Source organism: Euprymna scolopes, chromosome 32 (assembly GCF_053919585.1).
Source record: "Euprymna scolopes isolate OS-2025 chromosome 32, ASM5391958v1, whole genome shotgun sequence".
Classification (NCBI taxonomy): domain Eukaryota; kingdom Metazoa; phylum Mollusca; class Cephalopoda; order Sepiida; family Sepiolidae; genus Euprymna; species Euprymna scolopes.
This window is the reverse complement of record NC_136513.1, coordinates 61,609,538-61,634,956: the sequence shown is the minus strand read 5'-3', so window position 1 is coordinate 61,634,956 and position 25,419 is coordinate 61,609,538. Positions and strand designations below refer to the sequence as shown.

At 35.8% G+C, this 25,419-nt stretch overlaps 1 protein-coding gene across 2 annotated transcripts in view; it reads left to right on the top strand.

The window, feature by feature from the left end:
• The first annotated feature begins 220 nt into the window (after positions 1-220).
• The window catches only part of LOC145256383 (uncharacterized), a 1,175,042-nt gene continuing 1,149,843 nt past the window's right edge, over positions 221-25,419 (top strand). Inside the window, exons 1-2 of one of the 2 annotated variants that reach the window (XM_080115220.1) lie at positions 221-466; positions 13,136-13,208. The gene's annotated coding sequence lies outside the window, so the exon portion shown is untranslated. The remainder of the gene's footprint in view (positions 467-13,135; positions 13,209-25,419) is intronic. The other variant, XM_080115219.1, reaches the window with a different exon arrangement.

Sequence of the window (25,419 nt, the reverse complement as noted above, 5' to 3'; positions counted from 1 at the left end):
AAGGCATCGCCAATGGATAGTATCCACTGTAGTGTTATCATACAACTACTTTCATACATGTAACAAGTAAATCATGGCGTATGAATATTGATGTCAACCGCCTAATACATACGTATTCGACAACATGGCGTACACCTCTTCACACGTACATTCAATCTCTCTTATGTAAATATGTCAATAAAGTTCTATATTAAATAAAACCACAACTTGGTTATCAATTACTCATAACAACAAACGTAAACAAACGACATGGTGGCAGCGAAATGGATACTGAACATTTATAACAGTTAAAAAAAAAACAAAAAAAAAAACTCACTCAGTTGGATTGACTAGTCGCAACCGACAACAGAAAAAAAAAGAAAAAAAAAAAAAACAGACCAGAAAGGAAAAACATTTCTTTCACAAAAGACAAAACATTCGGCAACAGACACGAGAGGAAAAATACGTTTTCAAAAGACAAAACAAGGCATGTAAACCAATTTTCATTAATTTACCCACCTGTGCATTTTATAAAAATTTGGTAAATATCCAGATACGCTACTACAGAACACCGACCACTCTAATTTGTTTTTTTATAGGTAATTAGGTAATTGAGGTCGCGCCCCAACATCACATCCGCCCCCCCCCCGCTCGCGCCCCCAATTTACACAGTAAAATCTTTGGAAAATGTTAAATGGTGTTCTAATTGGTAAATGTCGGTGCGTTACTTTTTGAAAATTTGAAAATTCTATGTTCCAGGTAAAAAAAAACAAAAACAAAAAAAAAAAAAAACAGATAAATTACCCCCCCCCCTCCTACTCCAACTTGGAGTGCTTTCCTTTTCTTATTTTATTTCTTTTTCAGTTAATTTTAAATATTCCACCCAAAAAGTGCTATAATGTATTTTTGAAAATTAGAAAATTCTATGTCCTGGGAAAAAAAAAATCCCCTCCCCCCAACGTAGTTTGCTTGGTGAAGCCGTTGTTTATGCTACAGCGTGCATGCGCATAGCATAAATTATAAATAAATAAGCTGCAAAATGGTGGAAAGTAGTTCGTGGGTTCAGGGGTAAATACCATGCAAACGATAAATTTGCCCCAAGTTTGACTATCAGATTCGTTGTCAGCGACCTCAATTAAAAAAAAAACAAATTAGAGTGGTCGGTGTTCTGTAGTAGCGTATCTGGATATTTGTCATTCTCGCATATGCTATAAACACGTGTGAATTTTTGCACAATAGCAGACATTTTGAATTTTTGTCAACTGTTGTTATCGTATATGTCCCCGTAAACACGTGTGAATTTTTGCACACCGGCAGACATATTGAATTTTCTGTTTATCGGAAAAATACATAGCTGTTAATAATAATGTCTACCAATAATGACATTATTCCGTTTATGGACTGGGAAATGCCAAATCCAGTGAAAACATTTAAACTTTTTAAATAGGGGCTAGAACTATATTTTGCTATAAACAAAATAAAAACCGACCAACAAGTGAATTACATACTGCTAAAGACCGGCAACGAAGGTCTCAAAAAATTTAACACTTGGAAATTAACAGATGAGGAAAAACGTTCTCCCGACACCATTTTTAATAAATTCTTGGAGCATTTAGAACCTAAAGAAAACTTTAGGATTAACAGACTAAAACTAATATCTTATAAACAAAAACAAAATGAGACATTAGACGACTTCGTCAATAGATGTTGTCAACTTATGTCAAAATGCTCACTAACCAACACTGAACAAGAACAGCGAATTATAGAACTAATTATTGCGAGTACCCCAATTGTTGAATTCCAGAAAAAACTACTACGAAAAAATAATACGCTAACACTGGATGAAACCATCCGAATTGGTAAAACGTACGAAGCAACAAACGCACATATTAAACAGCTCAGAGAGATGTTAAACACCAATAACGAGGAGGACAATAGTGCCAATACTGACATACAAGCAATTACAAAATATACACGAAATAGAAAGACAAACAACTGCCTTAATTGCGGAAAAAGTCACAAACGTCGACGTCAAGCATACCCAGCATTTGGTTCCAAATGCAAAACGTGTGGAAAATATAACCACTGGGCAACAGTATGTTTATATAACAGAAGATCAAGGTCAAGGTCGCAAAACAGAGAACGTGGAAAACAAAAACTATTAAACATGAATCAGACCAAGAAAAAACACTTCATCCAAACTGATATATTATCCAGGAACAACAGCCAGGAACTAAATGAACAATTCGAAAATTTAACTTTTTCCACCATTAACACACCCTCTCAAACACAGAGAGATGAAGCCTTCGCTTATATAAATATAAAATTACCTAATCGAAACGGGACTCACAGACTACGAATTAAAGTCGATACTGGAGCCCAAGGTAATACATTACCAATTTCTACATTCCGTAGAATGTTTCCTTAGAAATTAACCACTGATGGCTTCCCAAAATTAAAAAAACAAAGTAAGGACAAAAAAATTAATAGCCTACAATAGAACACCGATAAAGTGCTATGGCAATATCAGTATACCATGCAACTACCAAACCTCTGATTGGCATGAAAGCACCTTCTATATAGTAGATGTAAATGGACCAGCAATTCTAGGACTACCATCACTGGAAATACTGAAAATGGTCACTCTTCACTGCACGGTGAAAGAAAAAAATATAGTCAAACCAATCAACAAAATCGAAGACTTGGTACAGATCTATCCAGATCAATTCGACAAAATAGGCTCTATGCTTGGACATGTCAAGTTAACAACGAGCAAAAACGTACAACCTCACATTGCCCCACCAAGAAAAACCCCAATGGCCCTAAAGGAAAACATAAAACAATAACTAGACAAAATGGTCAGCAACAAGATCATTAGAAAAGTCACAGAGTCAACAGACTGGGTTTCCAGCCTAGCTTATTCACACAAGAAAGATGGAAGCCTGAGAATCTGTCTAGACCCAAGACGCCTAATATTGCGCTAAAAAGACCACACCATGCAACCCCTACAGTGGAGGAGCTAACACATCACTTTGCAGGTGCCAAGCTGTTCTCTAAACTTGATGCCAAAGCTGGTTATTGGTCCATACATTTGGATCAGGAATCTCAGCTGCTAACGCCATTCCAATCCCCTTTTGGCAGATACTGTTTCCAGAGATTACCATTTGGGTTAAGTGTATCTCAGGACATTTTTCAAATGAAAATGGACCAGATACTCGAACAAGTTGACGGAGCAATTGGAATTACAGACGATATTGTTGTCTATAGTAAAACGGACAAAGAGCATGATAAGGCTCATGCAAGTAGCTGCAAAAATGGTCTTGTGTTTAATTCAGCAAAATGTAAAATAAAATCAAAAAATATATCTTTCTTTGGAATGATATATAGTGAAAATGGTGTTAGACCAGACCCAGAAAAACTTAAAGACTTACAAGACATGCCATATCCAACATGCAAAAAAGAACTACAAGAATTCTTAGGCCTTGTCACATATTTATCACCATTCATCCCTGTTGTGAAGGAACATAACTGGCTATACACCGGTTACAAACTGTATATATATATTGGACTGTTTGGCAGACAGGGGCAGACAAGCAGTCGCAGTAAGACGGATAGTCTTACGTGTTGATTATCAGACTTTCTTCCCCATACTTGTTACTATGTACTTCTGTTTACCTTAGGCGAGCAGCCTTACGTTTCTGTATTATAAATAAACCCCCTTACACATACCACTCGGTGTAACTCACGTTTGTCTTTATTTCCTAAGTATTTAGGAATATAACAATGGCGACGAAAGGATGTTCTTTCTCTTAACAGAGATAAATTACCGTACCAAGGACTGTGTACAATGCAAGGATTTTTTTGTTTTACGAAAAAAACAAACTACACAAGGATTTTTGACCATGTGCGTCAATGAATTTAAAAATTTTTCCTACCTAAAGTAGCGAAAAGTACGGATTTTTCTTCGTAAAGAACTCACAAGAAATTATAGAAACATGTTCAAGGTAAAGTGGAATTTATATTTATTTTGACAAGTAAAAAAAAAAAAAAAAAAAAAAAATGGTCGCAAGTTGAATTCGAAACTACACTAAAGGATTACGAGTTTCGAAAGAAAAAATATAAATACAACGACTATTGTACCATTTTATGCCACGTGGGAACGGCAGCCATATATATTTTTTTTTTTTTGGAAAATTAATTGTTTGTTATTGCCTTTATATAAATAATTGGAACTATTTGTCGTGGGAAGTAAGAAATATTTTGTGTATGAACTTACGTTGTTGAAAAAAAAAAAAAAAAAAAAAAAAGAATTATTTTACAAAGCCTGTTGAATTACTATGGATGAACTTTGTTGAAACGTGTTGTGTCTGCATATTGCTACTAATTTACGATATACGTAAATTTACGATTTTTCTTTGGAATTATTGTGTAGAATTCGAAAAGACATTTTTGTACTAGAAGCTAACATGGAACAATTAGCAGAGTTAACTAAGGCTCTAGCCCTTAGCATCCAGGAACAGACAAAAATGACTCAACAATTTTTAGCGCAACAACAACAACAACAACAGCTACAGCAACAGCTGCAACAACAACAAGAAAGAACACAAAAAACTTTAGAGGCACAACAAGAACAAACAAACATACTACAACGACAAATGTCGACACAGCAAAAGAATTTAGAAAAGCTAATTCTAACGTCGACCGGGAAGAAGACTAATTTTTCTGCCGAGGGTATTTCAAATTCACTAACGGAATTTCGTTACTCCCCGGATACTGGTGTTACTTTCCCTGCATACTACAGAAGATACGAAACAATTTTTACGAAAAGATGTTTAGACTGGACCGATGAGGAAAAAGTTACCCTGCTACTACAAAAACTGGGTACTGATGAAAACACCAAGTATGCAAATCTAATTCTACCAAAAAAACCGGAGGAGGTTTCGTTCGAGGAAACAATTAGTACCTTGTCGAAAATATTTGATAAAAGGGATAGCCTATTTCACTCTAGATACAAATGTTTGAACATTCAGAAGACAGAAGCTGAAGACTATCTAGAATATGCTTGCACTGTGAACTGTTTATGCGAATCATTTAAATTGAATGAAATTTCCGCAGACCAATTTAAATGTTTAATCTTTGTACAAGGTCTCACAGCACCAAGGGACAAAGATATACGTTCACGGATCCTAACAATTATGGAGGCGGATCCTAACATAACATTGCAAAAAGTCACTGAAGAGTGTCAACGTCTGATTAACATAAAGAAAGACAACACTCGCATTGAAGAGAAAAATATTTTTAAGGTGCAGCAAGTAAAAAGGCAAAAAAAAAAAAAAAAAAAGAACACAGGATCCTTAAAGGATACAAAGACCCAAAGCTAAAGTGTAAATGTTGTGGTAGTTTAAGACACAACAATAAGACCTGCTGGTTTAGGAACAAAATATGTTATGAATGTGGTCTCAGAGGTCACAAGGGAACATACTGTGCCCAGAAGAAAAGACAAGGGACCAATAATGTAAATACGCTTCGCATGAATAAAGAAAAAAGCTGCGAAAGACGGAAATATGTTGATGTTCGGATAAATGGACATCTGGTTACATTGCTTCTGGATAGCGGTGCAGATATTAGTATTATAAATGAAGATATATGGAAAAGGATAGGTCGACCTGAATTAACGAAAACCAGAAAGACGGCGAGAAGTGTGTGCGGCAAAAGATTAGAGTTCAAGGGAGAATTAAAATGCAAAGTGACATTCGCTAACCAGACTCATAAATCCAAAGTGTACGTCGTACCAGGAAAGAATACATGCCTGTTTGGGGTAGATTGGATTGTCCTGTTTAATTTATGGGAGAAACCCATAAATTCGTTTTGTAACGTTTTAACTGCAGAAAAAGCAAACCAAAGGGAAGACTTCCTGAAGGATTTGAAAACTGAATTTCCCAATGTTTTTGCCGAAGGACTAGGACTCTGTATTAAGACAGAGGCAAAATTTGAATTAAAGAAAAATGCCACTCCAGTATTCAAACCTAAAAGGAATGTGCCTTTTTCAGCGATGGACGCAATTGAAAAAGAGTTGGATAGACTTCAACAACTGGAAGTCATTGAAAAAGTTAACCACACAGATTGGGCAAGTCCAACCGTGTATGTAAAGAAAAAAAATAACAGAATAAGGGTCTGTGGAGATTTTTCAACGGGTTTAAATGACTGTCTATTGGACCATAATTATCCCCTTCCGTCCGCAGAAGATCTGTTCTCTAAGCTTAACGGAGGAAAAATTTTTTCTAAGATAGACCTCTCAGATGCTTACTTGCAAATTAAGATCAGCGATGAATGCTCCAAATACTTAGGCATAAATACTCATAAGGGCATTTTTAAGCTAAAGAGGCTTCCTTTTGGATTAAAGGTTGCTCCTGCTATTTTCCAGCAAATTATGGACACGATGCTGGCAGGGTTGGAATTTTCAATGGCCTACCTTGACGATATCCTAATTAAAAGTGAAAATTTGCAAGATCATAAGAAGCATGTAAAAGAAGTATTCAAAAGAATACAGGAATTTGGTTTTAAATTGAGCCCAGAAAAATGCGATTTTTTTATGAAAAAAATTAAATATCTAGGTCAAATAATCGACAAAGAGGGTCGAAGACCGGATCCACAAAGGACTGAAGCAATTGAAAAGATGCCTGCTCCAGATTCAGTGACAAAATTAAAATCGTTTTTGGGATTAGTTCAATACTATGCAATTTACATCCCTAACATACATAATTTAAGAGCTCCTCTTAACGAGTTACTGAAAAAGGGTGTTAAATGGAACTGGAATAAGGAATGTGAATCTGCTTTCCAAAATATCAAAAGATGTCTACTGTCAGACTTAGCATTGGCACATTTCAATCCAGAAAAGGAACTAATACTAGCAACGGACGCCAGTGATTACGGTGTTGGCACTGTATTACTTCACAAGTATGAGGATGGTAGGACAAAAGCTATCGCCCATGCTTCAAGAACGTTGGTTGCAGCGGAGAAAAATTACAGCCAAATTGAAAAAGAGGCGCTGTCGATAATATTTGGAATTACAAAGTACAATCGATTTCTCCATGGACGATCTTTTATTTTGCAAACCGACCATAAACCCCTACTTACCATATTTGGATCAAAGAAAGGCATTCCCACACATACTGCGAATCGATTACAGCGATGGGCTGTAACCCTCTTAAACTATCAGTTTAAGATGGAACATGTATCCTCAAAAAAGTTAGGACACGCAGATGCATTATCACGGTTGATCCCTAAAAGAAGCGAAAGTTTCGAAGAAACGGTAATTGCTGCGCTTAAAGACGAAAGTGAATGTACAAGTTCAATGTGTAATATGATACGTGAACTTCCGGTAACTTTCGAAAAAATAAAAAAAGAGGCAGTAAATGACATTTTCATTAAGAAAATGAAAAATCAATTGGGATGGATAAAAAAAAAATAAAAAGGTAGATCAAACAACGCCTTTTTCCATCTGTGAAGATGTGCTCATGTATGGTGAGAGGATCGTAATTCCACTAACGTTACAGAGGAAAATTCTGAAGGAATTTCATACAGGTCATCCGGGCATTTCGAGAATGAAATCCCTTATGAGAGGATATGTGTACTGGCCTGGTATGGACAAGGAAGTTGAAAAATGTGTCAAGACATGCAGAGGATGTCAATTAGCAGCTCGAGATCCTCCAGTAAAAACGACGCCATGGCCAAAGACGGACCTACCCTGGTCACGTCTGCATATTGATTATGCGGGACCTATAAATGGTTATTTTTACTTGATTATTGTAGATTCTTTTTCAAAATGGCCAGAAATATTTAAGTTTAGACATCCAACAGCAAAAAACACTGTGAGTGCGCTTAATGAAATTTTTAGCCGTTTTGGAGTGCCAAAAACCTTAGTGAGCGATAATGGAACAGCATTTACTGCTCATGAATTCAAAGAATTCTGTGACTCACTAAATATTCTACATATGACAACACCTGTGTACCATCCACGATCGAATGGGTTGGCCGAAAAATTTGTAGATACGTTTAAAAGGGCACTTAAGAAAAATCTTACTACGGACACAGACGAACAATGTATTCAAACATTTTTAGCAATTTACAGGGTGACACCAAATCCTAATAATAATGTCAATTCTTCCCCGGCTGAGCTAATGTTTGCAAGAAAGATAAGATCTGTCTTCGATAGGCTGCTACCAGAGAAAAAGAAAGTTTTCAAAAAAGAAAACCTTAATACCAAGTGCTTCTCCCCAGGTGAAAATGTATATTTCAAAAATTTTCAAAATGGACGAAATCAGTGGGTTGAAGGTATTATCAAAAAAAGGATTGGGAGCATGGTCTATACCATCCAAGGATTAAGTTTTGTCTGCAAAAGACACAGAAATCAAATACGTCCCAGACTGTCTCCAAATGTGGAAGAGACACCAATGGAAACATTGTGCGATATTTTTGATATACCAAAACCAGCGTGTGTACCGCAAACAATGAATATTTCGCCTGAACCGACCATACGGGCTGGACAGAAACCTGTACCCCGGGTAACGCTGACCAGAAGGAAAAGCGCAAGAAAGAGAAAAGTTACCAGGAGATTAAGCCCTGACCCTAAAAGGAAGAGGTATTTAAGCTAAAATCAGGAAGATTTCAGCTTCAGGGGGAGGTGTTGTGAAGGAACATAACTGGCTATACACCGGTTACAAACTGTATATATATATTGGACTGTTTGGCAGACAGGGGCAGACAAGCAGTCGCAGTAAGACGGATAGTCTTACGTGTTGATTATCAGACTTTCTTCCCCATACTTGTTACTATGTACTTCTATTTACCTTAGGCGAGCAGCCTTACGTTTCTGTATTATAAATAAACCCCCTTACACATACCACTCGGTGTAACTCACGTTTGTCTTTATTTCCTAAGTATTTAGGAATATAACAATCCCAAATTTGGCTGACAAGACACATACATTAAGAGGCTTGTTGAAGAAAGATGTACCTTTTCTCTGGGAAGAGCATCACAAGGTTTGCTTTGAAACACTTAAAACAATAATCACCAAAGACTCCACATTAACGTACTTCGACACGAATGAAGTACCAATACTACAAACTGATGCGAGTTTAAAAGGACTTGGAGCAGCATTAATGAAAAACAAAAAACCTATTGCATATGCATCAAAGTCTCTAACAGACGCCGAGCAACAGTATGCATGCATAGAAAGGGAACTTCTAGCAATTGTATTTAGTGTCCACGGATATCATGTCTACCTATATGGACGGAAGTTCAAGGTACACACCGATCATAAACCTTGGTCATGATACTACAGAAACCACTGACCAGGCACCTCCTAGGCTACAACGAATGATGACCAAATTACAGGGATACCAGATACAAATAGAATACATACCAGGCAAAGAAATGACTGTGGCTGATACACTAAGTCGCCTCCCCAGTACTCAAAACACTGACATGATCGACTTAGATATTCGAGTTGACTTGGTGAGATTCAGGAGCGAACGCCTGAATGAAATAAAAAAGGAAACAAAGGCTGATCCAATACTCAACCAATTACATGAAACCATAACAACAGGATGGCCAGACTCAATTAAGGAAGTACCACCGACAATTCGGTCATACTGGTAATACAGAGATGAGTTATCTGCCAGTGATGGCATAATCATGAAAGGCTCAAGGATTATTATCCCTGAAAACCAGCAGAAAACTATCCTGGACCAACTACATTACAGCCATGAAGGTATCGAAAAGACACGTCTGCAAGCTAGAGATACTGTATACTGGGAGCGAATTAACACTGATATTGAGAACATGATCAAAAAGTGTTCAATATGCCAGGAAAACCTCCCAGCACAACCAAAGGAAACTTTACAACCACATGAGATCCCTAGCAGAGCATGGGAAGTTGTTGGCACTGACTTGTTCCACTGTAACGACCAGGAATACCTCATAATTGCCGATTATTATAGTAAATTCCCAATCATATGGAAAATGAATGGCATGGGCACAAGCAACATGGTCATATCAACAATGAAGCAGATATTTTCAGAACATGGTATTCCCACCAGAGTTATTAGTGATAATGGACCACAGTACTCCAGTGAAGCATTTAAAGAATTTGCTCAACAATGGCAATGCTCAGGTGCATGCTATCATAAAAAACCTTGACACTTCCAAAGCATGTGGACCCGACCTCATCCCAGCTGTGCTGTTAAAAAAGTGCTCAGCCGAAGTAGCTCCAGTTCTCTCCAAACTCTACAACAAATGCCTTAATGAATCTTGCTTTCCGAGCTGTTGGAAAACTGCTTCTGTAGTACCAGTATTCAAGAATTCTGGCGAAAGAACTGACCCATTAAATTATTGCCCTATTAGCCTCCTCCCACTTTTTGCCAAAATATTTGAGACCTTAATTAACCATGCTCTAGTCCAGCACCTTACAGATGCTAAACTTCTGACCGACCATCAATATGGATTTAGACAAGCCCGTTCCACGGCAGACATCCTCACTGTAATCTCTGAACGCATATACCATTCACTGGACAAAGCGGGAGAGGGCAGAGCGGTAGCTCTAGATATATCTAAGGCTTTTGACAGGGTATGGCATGAGGGTCTCCTCAGGAAGATTAGATCTTACGGTATCACTGGTAGAATACTTAACATAATTAAATCCTTCTTCGATAAGAGAAAAATCCAAGTTGTCCTCGATGGTCGTACATCTAAACAATATGATATAAATGCGGGAGTGCCCCAAGGATCTATCCTTGGACCTCTGCTGTTCCTGATATTCGTGAATGACCTCCCCGACAGGATTGCCTCTGAGATGGGTATATATGCTGATGACACCACATTCTATAGCAGTCATGACAGGAAAACAAACGAACATATATCTAAAGTAATGGCAGAAACACTGGAGGATGACCTCCAATCAGTAGTGGAATGGGGACAAAAATGGATGGTAACGTTTAATGCCACCAAGACAAAACTGGTTTCATTCAATAATTACAAGAAACCTTCTCTACCACCTATAGCAATGGCCAACGACTCTTTATCTGAGAGTACGTCTCTCAAGCTCCTTGGCCTAACGTTCACAGGAAACATGAGTTGGAACAATTACATCGAGGGTATTGCCAGGGCCGCTGCAAGGAAGGTGGGCTCTCTTTACCGTGCTAGAAAACTTCTAACACCCGAAAGTATCCTGTACCTCTATAAGGCCACTATTCGCCCATGTATGGAGTATTGCTGTCATATTTGGGCTGGTGCATTGGCTACTAGTCTCTCGCTCCTTGACAGGGTTCAAAAGAGAGTCGCAAATCTGATAGGCCCTAAACTGGCATCTAAACTTCAGCCTCTGTCCCATCGTCGAAACGTTGCATCCCTCTGCCTGTTCTACAAGTATTATAATGGTGAATGCTCTGAAGAACTGCAAGCACTTGTGCCCCCACGACGTGAACACCCTCGACAGACCCGACAAGCTGCAAAATCCCACCCCACACTGTAGAGATCCTTAGATGTAAAAGTAGTTTCTTCCCCAGAACTGCTAGACTTTGGAATTCCATTCCAGGTCACTGCTTTCCCAACTGTACTGATATGCATAAGTTCAAGTGCAACGTGAACCAACATCTCGCTGCCCTAATCCCTATATAGTACCCCAGTAGATGTTTCCCCTGATAGTAGCCCCCTACACCAAAGTGGCAATGTGCCTTGTTTGGGGTGAAAATGTAATAAAAAAAAAAAAAAAAAAAAAAAAATTCGATCATATCACATCATCTCCAAGGTTTCCTAAATCAAATGGTTTTATTGAACGACAGATTCAAACCATTAAAAGAACAATAGTCAAAGCAAAGCAAGCAAGAAGAGATGTTAACCTTGCAATGCTGTGCTTAAGAACAACGCCTATCAGCCACAAACTTCCAAGCCCAGCTGAACTTCTAAACAGTCGCATCATGAAATCGAACCTGATTGCAAAAATCATGAATCACAGATTTCCCAACCGTGACCATACCCACAAAGAACTAAAGCACAGACAGGATTACAAAAAACTTATCATGACAAAACAGCCCATGACTTACCAGCACTTGTCCCTGGACAACACGTACGTATGTGGGATAACCAAACTGGAAAATGGAAACCAGCAACAATTCTCAGCAAATGTACAGAACCTAGATCGTACATCCTCAAATTGCCAGATGGATCGTCAAAAAGACGTAACAGAGCAGATGGAAAAGCAACCCATAAACATGTTCACTTCAGTGACCAAACCCAATCTCAATCTGGACTCCCTAACACAAGCATCTCAAACCAAATAAACACTAAGAAACACACACCAAACATAACAAGACATGGCCGTGAAATCCATTGGCCAAACAGATATAAACAATAAACATCTGAACAATGTGTACTACTTTTCTTCCTTCTGGTAAGGGGATGTAGTGTTATCATACAACTACTTTCATACGCGTAACAAGTAAATCATGGCGTATGAATATTGATGTCAACCGCCTAATACATACGTATTCGACAACATGGCGTACACCTCTACACACGTACATTCAATCTCTCTTCTTATGTAAATATGTCAATAAAGTTCTATATTAAATAAAACAACAACTTGGTTATCAATTACTTATAACAACAAACATAAACTAACGACATCCACTGCTACATTTGTGGCATTGCTAATATAAAAACGAAGAAAATTTATTAAAAATATAATTTCGTTTCTTTAGTTCTTTAATGGAGCTAAGTAATAATTGACCTGAGTAACCCCAGATGGAATCGGAGGAAAATGTCAATAGTATTTTTAGATTTTGCAAAAAAATGTAAAAAAATGTAACTCTTAATGAAACTCATTTGAAAGCACAAACATTGCCTTTTATATTGAACACTTATCAATTTTGTTGTTTTTTTTTTAGAGAATGGTAGAGGTTCAATTGGGAATATTCCCATCTGCTGGTGCTACTTAAATTTTATCATATGATTATTGTTTTACGTCACCCGTTTGAAGAGCTCCTTTTTCCTTTCTTTTCTTTTGAAATAATAATTTTTCTTCTTGCTAACTATTTTTAATGGATGCTTACAAACGTCTTTCCTCAATTGTTGCTATTTACTTAATCGTCTTTTCCAGTACAGGAATTCTTTCCTTAACATTTGAAGAACAACTTTGCCAAATTCAATGTCGTTTATTTTGCAAGAATCAGGTAAGTAAACTTGTTTATTTATAATTTAATGAATCATTGAAAAGTAAGGTGTATGCAAGAGTTCATAAGGTCTTTGTATCACGATTTATTTGTTGTTGTTCTATTATGGTATCTTTCTTTTTGTTAAGTATCTCTGCAATTCAACACTTTATATATATATAAAAAAAAAAAAATTAATTCAACCTGCAGATCTAATTCCGTTAAATATTTGATGTTTTTTTTTTTTCATGGGGATTGATTATTTGGATTACTTCTCATCTTGGCTATTATTTTCGTAACGTTTCAGACGATGTAATCTCAAACCTTCTTCACTGTATCTTGTTAAACTTGAGAATCTTTGCGGAATTTAAAACAGGACCCTTTATTTAATCCCTCCTCCACCAACAGTTTTATTTAATTATTTCTAAAACATCAACAAGATAATTATTTAAATGTTAAACATTTTTAAATACATTATTCGCTGAGATATTTAATCGCATTAAAAAAACCAAAAAAAAAAACCAAAAAAAACCCCCCAGAAATCCATTAAAAATAATTTGGAATAAAAAAAACCCAGAAATATTTGAATAATACAAATTTCATCTGATAGTTCGGGTTTGTATTACTGTACACATAGATTCGAAAAAGTTGTCAAAAAACAAATATAGAACAAATAAATGTTATCAAAGGCAAGATAAGTTACTTTTCTACCTAACTGGATATATTTTTTGTGTTTTTATTCAGTGTAACATGTTTATTCAGCTCGAAAAACATGCAATGTTTACCGATGTATTGGAAAATTCAAAATGGCAGCCGACTGTCTCTCGGAGAGGGTACGTTTGGGAAAAGGTATTATAAATAATAAACTAGACAAAATACTGTTAGAAAACAACCGAATACATGTCAACTTATGTCACGGTAACATATATTGAGCGAATTTCTAACAGTATTTTGTCTAGTTTATTATTTATAATACCTTTTCCCAAACGTACCCTCTCCGAGAGACAGTCGGCTGCCATTTTGAATTTTCCAATACATCGGTAAACATTGCATGTTTTTCGAGCTGAATAAACATGTTACACTGAATAAAAACACAAAAAATATATCCAGTTAGGTAGAAAAGTAACTTATCTTGCCTTTGATAACATTTATTTGTTCTATATTTGTTTTTTGACAACTTTTTCGAATCTATGTGTACAGTAATACAAACCCGATAGTTCTTCAAAATGTGCTCTTAATTCCTCATATTTACCATCATATCCAAAAAATACTTTATTGCAATTCTTAATCTGAATCTGATAAAAATGATTCCAAAATCTATGATTCTAATAGAAAATGAATTAGTTAATAGATTTCGTTTTTGAAATACATTCCAAATTGAGCAAAAATATTAAAGTAATGTCCACAAGAGTTAAAAATGCTTTTAATTATTTTGAATGTGACAATTACATCACCTTTCATTTTTCTGTATCGAAAATTAGTTCTCGATTTATTAGTTTGGGTTATCCGATATATTTCTCGAAGCATTTTATTGTTGCATTTTCTAGACGGTGATAACTGATTTGATGTCCCCGACGAAACGTGTTCCAACAGACATTTCAACTGAAGAAATTTATCACATATTTAATTATGGAAACAGTTTAGATGAATTATTAGTATTATTATTATGATTATTATTAGTAGTAGTGGTAGCAGCAGTATTATTTGTATTATTATAAGTAGTACATTTTTTGGTGTAAGAATGAAATTTTTTATAAAATTTTTTTAATTACTTTTAATATGAAAAAAAATTTACTACTTATAATAATAATAATAATAATAATAATAATAATAATAATACAAATATAATTATTACGATTACTATTATTATTATTAGTAGTAGTATTTGTATTATTATTATTATTATTAGTAGTAGTATTTTTTGCATAAGAATGATACTTTTTTAATAAAAAATGTTTAATTACTTTTAAGAATGAGTCACATAAAAAGACGGTCCAAAACATATTTTCATCGAATGAATTTATGGTTACTATTATTAAAAATTATTCAGCAATATTATTTCTTGTAACTGTTTAGTTAAATTTCTTATATGAAAAATTCTTAAAAGTAAATAATCATTCTTTTTACAGAAAAATATCATTCTTATGCCCAACAACTACTACTACTACTACTACTAATAATAATAATAACTAGTGGGACCTGTGGAAATTCAACAGCAGCATTTTTATATTGTTGCTGGGCATTCTGTGGGCGTTCTGTTCAACATAAATGAAGGCACAATCATATTATTCTAGCCCTTTTATTAAAACTGTATCGCCCCCTTATTAAAATAATAACTTTGATATATTTCCTGGGATGATTATTTCATTACAAACACACCAATCAACTAACATTTCATCATTTTTCATAATTATTGAATATGTTACTATGTTCGACAATAATTTTTCATAATTTTAACTCGCATTATTGTCTCTCCCCTTACTAAATAATAAATCTGATATATTGTATGGGCTGATTTTTTCATAAAAATAACACAACTGCCAGTTAACTCACATTTCATCATTTTTCATAATTCTTGGATATGGTACTAATTTCGACAATAATTTTTCATCATTTAAACTCACCATATCGCACACCTTACTAAAATAATAACTTTTATATATTGCCTAGGCTGATTATTTCATTACAAACACACCAATCAATTAACTCACATTTCATCATTTTTCATTATTCTTGGATATGTTACTATAATTCAATAACTTCCGCCCGTCACACCCATAATTTCCTGGGTAAGGTTAACACTTTTGTCCAAACTTCCAACTTCTGTACACGTAACGCACCTCCCAACGTACTTCTGCTAATTCAACTTATTTCTTCGAAATCCAACTTCAAAATGAACGACCCTCTAAAAAATCAACCCTCTTTTATCTCCAACCAGGAGCATCTCATTTGCATATCGGGTGGTCAACATTGCAGGCATATAAAGAGATAAGGCAGCCATTTTGGTTTCTTTCTTCTTCATTCATTTTATTCCACGATCGACTCGTTAAATTATGCACATGTACTAATTAGGTAAGTCGCACGTTTCCCTAGAGTTACAAATTTTGTCAACATTTTTTAAATATTTTTAACCAATATTATCGCCCAACCTTAATAAGTAATAACTTTGATATATTTGCTGGGCTGATTGTTTCATTACAACACACAAATCAATTAACTCACATTTCATCAATTTTCAGAATTCTTGGATATGTTACTAATTTCGACAATCATTTTTTATCATTTTAACCGACATCATCGTCCCCCTTACTATAATAAAAACTTTGACATACTGTCTGGTCTTATTATTTCATTGCAAACACACCAATGCATTAAATCACATATTATCATTTTTCATAATTCTTGGATATGTTACTAATTTCGACAATCATTTTTCATAATTTAAACCATCCTTATCGCCTTCTCTTACTAACATAATAATTTTGATATATTGTCTGGGCAGATTATTTTATTATAAACACACCAATCAATTAACTCACAATTAATCTGTAATGTAATCCCCCATTGAGGAGCGTTAGAACTACACTGAGGTAGCTTTGTATTCCCGGGTGATGCAAGATAACCCAAGGAATAAGATAGAGAAGATAAACATACATATTTTATATCATGTCAAAATAGATATTGTTTGAAAACTAGAGAAATGTATTTTTACGGCTAAAAGTTGATGACAGGAAATTTCACTTAGAACCTTGTCTGGCCTTGAATGAACCCAGGGTCGGATGTCAGAATTGACATCTGTCCTTGAAAATGGTGAGAGAATTTCAGGTGTGGGAACGGTGCCCACCCAGAGACCTGGGGGCTTTCGATTTCGTGGAGATTTCGTGGCGAAATCTTATTGGCTGGGGAGAATTTCCACCCCCATCCCTTACCTTACTGTATATATGACTGTCGTGTGAAAATTAATCAGAAGATTTTCAGAGTTGAGTCGAAGAGAGTTTCAGAGTAGAGCAGAGATGTGACCCCTCACCACCTCATCCATCCGTCGGTCGCTGTCTGTGGAGAGAGTTGAGACTTTGAAAAGAACTTACAAAATCTGAATGAGAATTGTAAAAACATTTGTACATAATTTTATGAGAATTAAGCTTTTGTAGATAGACTACAATCGTTGTCTTTCTTCCTGCCTGCCGCTTCGATATTCGCTTTCAGCATACCAGATTATGTAACAACCTCCGAGGAGCCTAGACAATACGTGCCGAGAATCCAGTGAAATAAAAGTCCTAACCAGGCATTACAATTGGTGCTGTGACCAGGATTTGACCTTGTGCTATCATGGAAAAAGAAAAAAAAAACGGTGTTGGATTGCATTATAATCTTACATTATCGGTGGCAGAAGAAAAGACGTACGGAGAAAGAGACAGACTGACAGATGGGGACTTCTGAAAACAAAGGAAGGAGAGGCAGAAATGAAAACCGATAAAGGGACGCCGAAGAAAAAAAAAACAGTGCCTGAAGAAAGACTTTGAGCCAGAAAAAGAATTCGCACGCGTGAAAAGGACATTTTGTTTTGAAAAAAAAAACGTTTGAACATTTCGAAAAAGAAAAAGAAAACAGAGAGAGAAAAAGAAACGCCGGTTGAAAAAAAAAACGGTTGAACATTTTGAAAAAAAGAAGAGAAAGCAGAGAGAGAAAAGAGACAATTTTAAACATTTAACAAGTGCACGCCGCGAAGCGATGTGAGAGAAAGATAGGCAGAGAGGACGAGGAGAACGACACGGGTAGGTAAGCAAACTTTTTTTCCTCCTTTCTGCTGTCTGTGCAATTTGGCCTATAGAGAGAGTGAGAAGGATCAATTTTTTTTGCTGTCGCTGTGAAATTAACGGTTGGTCGTGCATGTTTTTAACCCCATAGCAGTAATATCAATGAATTAATGAAAGGAAGGGGTGATTTTGAAGGTACAAGCGAGTTGTTTTAGAAGAGTAGACTTTTCCTTTCTGGGATTGAGTTATAAATATTTTTGTTGTTGAGTTAAAGGGCTTGAGAGAGAGAGAGAGAGAAGAAAAGCGTGTAGTTTTTAATGCTAAGACGATTGTGGTCCAATTGACACTGAATGAGGCTTGTATTTTTTTTTCTTTATTGAATTAAAAGCTTGAAAGAAAAGAAAAAAGAGAAAGGGGAAGGGGTTTTTATTGCTTTTGCTTGAACTTTTTATTGGTGATTAAATAATTGTTTTTATTATTATTCTGTTGATGCTGTAAGTTTTCTCTCTTGGGAAATACTTGATATTGCATATATTTGAATATTTTAATATCATGATAGTAACGTCTGGAACGGTGGTGATGGTGACAGAGGTCAGGGTGGAATTAATTTTTTACGATGAAGGAGAGAAGGCCTTAGCAGCTCTCTCGGCGATGCTGACCTACGAAAATATCAAGAGACAACCTGGCAGCCCAGAGAAATCTCGGGAGGGCCGGAAGACTGACTTGATTCTGGTTGATGCCACCAGGGGCTAACAACAAAAGGTTCGAATGACCTTGAGTGACATGCGGTCAAGATTAAATGAGAACTGTGGGAGAATACCTGCCTCTTGGGGAGTGAAAAATCAGAAATGGGATAATATGTGGCCCCATGACCCACCCGATGTGAGATTAGAAGGAAAGATGAGTACCCTACTTCGAGAATAGCTTAATACAATTTGTAGATGGAAAAAAAAAGAATATATAACCAAAGAAGAAATTGCATGCGGAAAAAAAAAAAGAAATTATATTAGCCTTGCCGAACTTTGAACTTTTTGCATTTTGACGAACTTTGAACTTTTACATTTTTGGTAATTATATTAGCCCTGACGACTTTGAACTTTTTTTTACATTTTTGATGATTTTACGAACTTTTTTGGAGTTAACTTTCTTATGAACTTTTAAATGAAAAAGGGGGAGAACCCTGCATAAAAGGGTGGATATGGGATTGTGTGTATGTTGTCTTGTTGACGGATAATGTGAGGATGGAAAGAGGGGTCTGTGGAAAAAAAAAGAAAGGATGGGTTTGTGTGTTAAGGAATTAGACTCCATTGATTCTACGAAGCAATAAAGTCTAATGAGGCGAATGTAACATAATCCCCCATTGAGGAGCGTTAGAACTACGCTGAGGTAGCTTTGTATTCGTGGGTGATGCAAGATAACCCAAGGATTTAAGACAGAGAAGATAAATATACATATTTTATTTCATGTCAAAATAGATATTGTTTGAAAACTAGAGAAATGTATTTTTACAGCTAAAAGTTGACGACAGGAAATTTCACTTAGAACCTTGTCTGGCCTTGAATGGACCCAGGGTCGGATGTCAGAATTGACATCTGTCCTTGAAAATGGTGAGAGAATTTCAGGTGTGGGAATGGTGCCCACCCAGGGATCTAGGGCTTTCGATTTCATGGAGATTTCGTGGCAAAATCTTATTGGCTGTGGAGAATTTCCACTTACCTTACTGTATATATGACTGTCGTGTGAAAATTGATCAGAAGATTTTCAGAGTTGAGTCGAAGAGAGTTTCAGATCAGAGTAGAGCAGAGACGTGACCCCTCCCCACCTCATCCATACATTGGTTGCTGTCTGTGAAGAGAGTTGAAACTTTGAAAAGAACTTACAAAATCTGAATGAGAATTGTAAAAACATTTGTACATAATTTTATGAGAATTAAGCTTTTGTAGATAGACTACAATCGTTGTCTTTCTTCCTGCCTGCCGCTTCGATATTCGCTTTCAGCATACCAGATTATATAACAACCTCCGAGGAGCCTAGACGACACGTGCTGAGAATCCAGTGAAATAAGAGTCCTAACCACCTCCTCGAGGGAGCCGTTACAAATCATTTTTCGGAATTCTTGGAAATCTTACTAATTTCAATAAACATTTTTCATAATTTAAACACACCTTATCGCCCTCTTTTACTAAAATAATAACTTTGATATATTTACTGGGCTGATTATTTCATTACAAACACACCAGTTAATTAATTCACATTTCATCATTATTCATAATTCTTGGATATGTTACTAATTTCGACAGTCATTTTTTTATAATTAACAACCCACATTATGCCCCCTCCATACTAATATAAGAACTTTGATATATTTCCTTGGATGATTATTTCATTACAAACACATCAATCAAGTAACTCGCATTTCATCATTTTTCATTCTTGGATATGTTATTAACTTTGGCAATAATTTTCATAACTTTAACCCACTATGTCGCTCCCCCTTACTTAAATATTAACTTTGATATATTGCCTGGGTTGATTATTTCATTACAAGCACATCAATTGATTTCGTGTATTCTCATAGTATATATGTTCCACCTATCTTATCCAATCCTGGGTGACGCCGCATATTCTGCTAGTAAATATCTTTTACCTATCTCATTCGATCCCGGGTGACACTGGGTATTCTGCTACTATATGTTTTCCACCTATCTCATTCAATACTGGGCGACACCTTCTTGCTAGTATATATTTGCACTTATCTCATTCAATCCCAGGACTGACTTCATGTTCGCCACCCCACTGTTAAAAATATACATGAAATAAAGTAATTTTTAAATCGTAAACTGTTTCAGCCATTTCCGGGACTGACTTTATATCCCAACCCACTGCTAAAAATATACATCAAATTCTGTAATGTCTATATAGTAAACTGTTTCAGCCATTTCCAGGACTGACTTCATATCCCCCACCCACTCTAAAAAATATGCATGAAATAAAGTAATGTTTAAATCGTAAACTTTTTCAACCATTTCCGGGTCTTACTTCTTATCTCCCATCCTACTGTTAAAAATATACATTAAATGAAGTAATGTCCCAAACGTAAATGGTTGCAGCCATTTCCGGGACCGACTTCATATCCCCCACCCCACTGTTAAAAATATACATTAAATAAAGTAATGTTTAATGCATAAATGGTTTCAGCCATTTCCAGGACTGATTTCACATCTTCCACTCCACTGTTAAAAATATACATGAAAGAAAGTAATGTTTAAATTGTAAATGGTTTAAGTTATTTCCAGTGGTGCTCAGTGCATTGTGCGGAAACACTTGCAGGTGTGGATTTTCAATGGTAGCAGAGGCCGGATGTACTCGTTGATGGGGTCACAGTTTAAAGTTGGTGACATCGCAGGTGCTTCTAGGGAAGTAAAAATGGCTGTGATGAGAGACGAACCACAGGATCTTCAAGCAGCTTATCAAAAAGCCTTAGCTGAAGTAAAATGGAAGATCCGGCTCAACGCAAGCCAGGAGTATGAGGACGAGCCCATGGAGGTTTGTCACACGAGACGGCCGATTTCAGCTGACACTATGGGTCCAGCCAGTTCCCTTAGATATGGAGACCAACGTAACAGAGGGGACCAAGTAAAGAGTAGGGGTCCGATATATAAAACCAGGAAGAAAGAGGAAGGCAGGCAGATCATTAGGTGCTACTGCTGTAGTGAAGTTGGTCACATAGCAAGATTTTGCAGCAGGTGCATTCAGGGAAATGGAGGCGTTCCGTTCATGCAATGCCCGACGAGCGGAACAAGAACATACCTACGCACATAGTCGGTAATATGGGCGCATCAAATTCTGTTTTAATTAGAATAGAAGGGAAAAATTACAGAGCCCTAGTAGATACGGAAGCAGAAGTGTCAGTGATACACAGCAGTATTTTTAAGGCACTTAGGCAGGGACCAAACTATGCGATAAAAGGGTTAGTCTAAGAACAGCAAATGGGTCTCCATTAATTGTAGAAGGGATTGCTCGATTAAGAGTAAGGATAGGGAGTCCATCTAACCACCAGGAATTCTTTATTGCAGAAAATCTGAACAGAAGCGTAATACTAGGACGCGACTGGCTTCAGAAAAATAGGGTTAGAATGTACTTCGATTTGGGAGCGATAAGAATAGGTGACGAGTTTATTGCTCTGGAGGATGATGCCCATATTTCATCAATAGTTAGGTTAATATGTAAGGTTACATTAAAACCTCAGCATCTGCATACGTGCATGGCTCATGCAGGTTTTAAACACGGGAAAGGTTCAGAATATGAGGTAGAACAAATAAGTAGTGGTTTTGTTTGTAACCTTAGCGGTATATCAGTAGCTAATGTGATAGTGAAAGTGGAAAGGTTTGGTAGGTTCCCGTTATTGATAATGAACAACACGAACCAGACTGTCACCCTACAAACCTACAAAGAGACTGCAAAATAGCAATGTGTAGTGTGACTGGTAGCATTTCAGAAATTACCATGCCGAAGGAAAATAGAACGTCCTACACTATCAGGTTTAGATGTAGTCAGGGATGTAGTGAAGTAGAAAAAAAAAAGAAATTAAAAAAAAATATATAAGACACAGCTGTTCCTTCCAAAAGGTCGAACTCTTCAACGTCCAAAAATAATTCACCGCCACAAAAAGAATTCGCTGTCACTTCTTCCAACTGTCGTTTCACTCTCTGCGCTCTTCACGCCTGCTTAAAAAAAGTACTGTTTATATGCTGCCCATTTCTCCACTTATGCAAATTGACTATCAACCAGAGCCATCTAGTTTTCCATTTCTCCAAACAGCCAATTTGCAAAGGGGGACAACTCAAACCACACAGAGCCATCTAGTTTTCCATTTCTCCAAACAGCCAATTTGCAAAGGGGACAACTCAAACCACACAGAGCCATCTAGTTTTCCATTTCTCCAAACAGCCAATGGGGGACAACTCAAACCACAAGGGAACAAGAAGTAGATAAGGAAATTAGAGATTTAAAGATGCGAATGAGAAACGGAAAATCGTCCAAGGTGGAACAGAAAAAGTTCATACTAATGGATGAGATAGTGCATTACCTATCGCAACCTGATGATGAACCGTTGATAAGGTTGTACGTGCCATCCCATCTTAAAAAGACAGTGCTACTTCAGTACCATGACGATAATGGTCACATGGGTGTGGAGAAGACGTTCCACGCCATTAAAAACAAATATTTCTGGCCGTGTTTATTTAAAGAAGTGAATGAACACATGGGTAAATGTATTCTCTGCCAAACCAGAAATTTAAAGAAGCAACAGCCTCAAATGCAGGAGTGCGATTTGCCTCCTTTTCCTTTTGCGCAATTAGCGTTAGATAATTCCGGGCCTTACCCAAAGACACTTTCGGGTATTGTATACATTGTTACATTTATTGACATGTATAATGGCTGGCCTGAGGCTTTTGCGGTCCCTAATAAGAAGGCGGGGACCATGGTGCACCTATTGTTGGATGAGATTTTCCCTAGATTTGGAGCACCACTCCAGCTGTTAACAGACAATGGTCCCAAGAACATTAACAAAGTGATGAAAAAGGCATTAGAGGACCTCAACATACATCATGTGACCACATCTTGTTACCACCCCCAAAGTAATGGCAAAATTGAGAGGCTGCATTGGACAATGCATGACATTTTATCAAAGAAAATCGGGAATGACGAACCATCATGGGATGCGTACATAAACATAAGGCTCCGTGATGAAGGCACATGCAGAGCATCTCCATACAGCGTCAATTGAGGAATGAGAAATTCCCAAAGCAGAGAAACTGTTGAGAAGAAGGGCATTGGCGGTTGCAGGATAACGAATCAGCAACAGAGAAGCTACTATGCCAAGACGGCAGGGTCGAAGTGTACCATTGATGGAGGATAGTCATGATCAGTGGCGGCTCGTACCTGGTGCTGTGGAACTGCAGCACCCCCAAGTCATTTCTACTCATTAGTACACGTTAAAAAGAATATGTTTATTTATTTATTTTTTTAGTATGCACTGATAATATATCATATTAATTATATATATATATATATATATATATATATATATATATATATATATATATATATATAAAATCCTGAAGCTTAATGTCGATAATTGTCCCCATACTCATATAAGCATAAAAGAAAAACTTTGCTTGGGGCTGCGAAATCCACAATTACACATTCTTAGTGAAATTCGCTTGTGCGCATGATGCCCGATCTAGAACGGTTAATATGAGTCAAATCGGAACTGTATTTTTCGCAGTTCCAAACGCGGTGTTTGCGCGTTTTCGCTTATTTATTTTTTTTTTTTAAGAAGCTTTGTTTACAAATGTTTTCTTTTTATTATTATTAAAAAGTGTAACGTGTTCTTGTAAATAAGATCTCCAACTTAAAAAAAAAAAAATCTCACACTTTTAAATGCGATTTAAGCAGACAAATTTATTTATTTTGTAGTAGTTTAACTTTACAGAATAAAAAATATTTACATTTTTTTTATAGAAAAGCGAAGAAAAGTTTATTTTTTTAAAATACATTTTAGTTAGAAATGTTTTTGCCTTATACACACACATATATATACATATGTATATACACATATATATTCACACGCATATATATACACACACACACATATATATATATACACACACATATATATACACCCACACACACATATATATATATACACACACATATATACACACACATATATATATACATACATATATACACGCACATATATATACACACACATATATATATACATATATACACGCATATATATATATACACGCATATATATATATATATATATACACATATATATATATATACACACACATATATATACATACACGCACATATGTATACACACACATTATATATATATATACGCACACATTATATATATATATATATATATATATATATATATATATATATATATAAAGCTTTAGCATTTATTTACATCCCACGAGGACAAAGCAAGAAGTTTTACACTTTGAACAAAGTTTTTTAATTAAAATGTGCAATAACAAGACGAGTATGTAAAACCGTTTTTATAATAAGCTTAGTAAATAGCAAAGTTTGTTTTTATTTTTATATAAAAAGTTGTAAAAAGATTTGTAAATAAAATTATGTATCTTTAATTTTTTTTTGTTTGCTCATAGTACAAACATGTAAACTTTTTTATTCTATATTTTATTTACAAAGTTTTGTTATTAACACACATTTTTAAATTTTAAATAAAACTGTTATCCAATAAAACCATTTTTAAATGGTAATCTCCTAACTTTACCATCGTTTGCAGGCAAAGATTTTGTTTTTATGAAAAAATAAATAATTAAAAAATTGTAAATAAAATGTATTTAAACAATGTTTTTCGTTTGTTTGCCTGCGGTAAAATTTTATTTTATCTGTAAAGTTTAAAAGAAATATATTTGTATATTTTT